Source organism: Microtus ochrogaster, unplaced genomic scaffold (assembly GCF_000317375.1).
Source record: "Microtus ochrogaster isolate Prairie Vole_2 unplaced genomic scaffold, MicOch1.0 UNK60, whole genome shotgun sequence".
NCBI lineage: Eukaryota > Metazoa > Chordata > Mammalia > Rodentia > Cricetidae > Microtus > Microtus ochrogaster.
This window is the reverse complement of record NW_004949158.1, coordinates 1,119,011-1,120,529: the sequence shown is the minus strand read 5'-3', so window position 1 is coordinate 1,120,529 and position 1,519 is coordinate 1,119,011. Positions and strand designations below refer to the sequence as shown.

The window sequence follows — 1,519 nt, the reverse complement described above, 5'->3', positions numbered from 1 at the left end:
AGTTCCAGGGCAGAAAGGATGAACTTGCTCGTCTGGATTGGAGGACGTTGGTTCTGAAGCCACTCCTGGGCTCAAACGCCAGGGGGGCTCCTCCCGGCTGGCAGCCTCACCGTGCTTCTCCCAAAAGCTGAGTTGCTTGCGCCCCCTGGTGTTTCGGACGCGCACAACCTCTCTGGGATGAGGTGTGGCCGTGCATGAACCTCAGCCTCCCAGAGCAACACGGTCTGTGGCCAGGAAGAGGCGCTACATGAGAGCCGCCCGCAGGCAGGGTCGTGCCCTTCAGTATCACTGTGCTCAACAGCCTTCTGGGGAACCAGCCTCCCACTAGGATCTTAGAATGAATGAGTGAGTGAGTGAGTGAATGAATGAATGAATGAATGAATTGGAGGATAAAAGGGGTGATAATGATAGAACCACCTCACAGGATTGCTGTATTTTTGTTGTTTGTTTTTTGCGGTGATGGGGATTAAACCTAGGGTCTCACACTCATCTGGTGAGTGTCAACGCTAGGCTAGTGAGCTACATCCCTGTCCATTTTTATATATTTTTAAATTTGAGACAAGACTCTCACTAAGTTGGGCCTTGAAATTGTGATCCTCCTGCCTTAACCTTCCAAGTAACTGGGAATATAGGCCTGCCTACACTAGGAGTCTTGACTGACTTTGTGTCTTAAAGAAACATGTTTAAGAATTGAAACCAGGCTTTTCTCCCCCTCTGGCGGCAGCCATCAGGTGAGGCAAGATGGGCGCATACAAGTACATCCAGGAGCTATGGAGGAAGAAGCAGTCTGACATGATACACTTTCTCCTGAGGGGACCAGGTTCTCACATCCAGGAGCTATGGAGGAAGAAGCAGTCGGACGGGATTCGCTTTCTCCTGAGGGTCCGCTGCTGGCTGCTGGTATAACTACTAGCTGTCTGCGCTGCGCAGGGCTCCCCGCCCCACCCGGCCTGACGATGCACAGAGGCTGGGATGCAAGGTTATGTCATATTCAGGATTCCTGTCCGACATGGTGACTGCAAACGCCCAGTTCCTAAGGGTACAACCTACGACAACCCTGTCCATCATGGTGTTAACCAGCTAAAGTTTGCCCGAAGCCATACAAATTTTTTGAGGTTATCCTCATTGATCCATTCCATAAAGCTATCAGAAGAAATCCTGACACCCAGTGGATCACCAAATCGGTCCACAAGCACAGAGAGATGCGTGGGCTGACCTCTGCTGGCCGCAAGAGCAAGGGCTACAAGTTCCACCACACTATTGGTGGCTCTCGCCGGTCAGCCTGGAGAAGGCGCAATACTCTAGCTCCACCATTACTGCTAATACGCGTAATGTTTGTAAAATTCATACCCAATAAACAATTTAGGACCGTAAAAAAAGAATTGAAACTAGGTAGGTGTGGTGGTGGTGCATGCCTTTAATCCCAGCAGGTGGGTCTGTGAGGCCAGCCGGGTCTACAAAGCAAGTTCCAGGACAGCCAAGGCTTTTACACAGAGAAACCCTGTCTTGATAAAAAAAA

At 50.4% G+C, this 1,519-nt stretch overlaps 1 pseudogene; it reads left to right on the top strand.

Moving 5' to 3' along the window:
- Positions 1-741: 741 nt before the first annotated feature.
- The window catches only part of LOC113455538, a 3,889-nt pseudogene continuing 3,111 nt past the window's right edge, over positions 742-1,519 (top strand).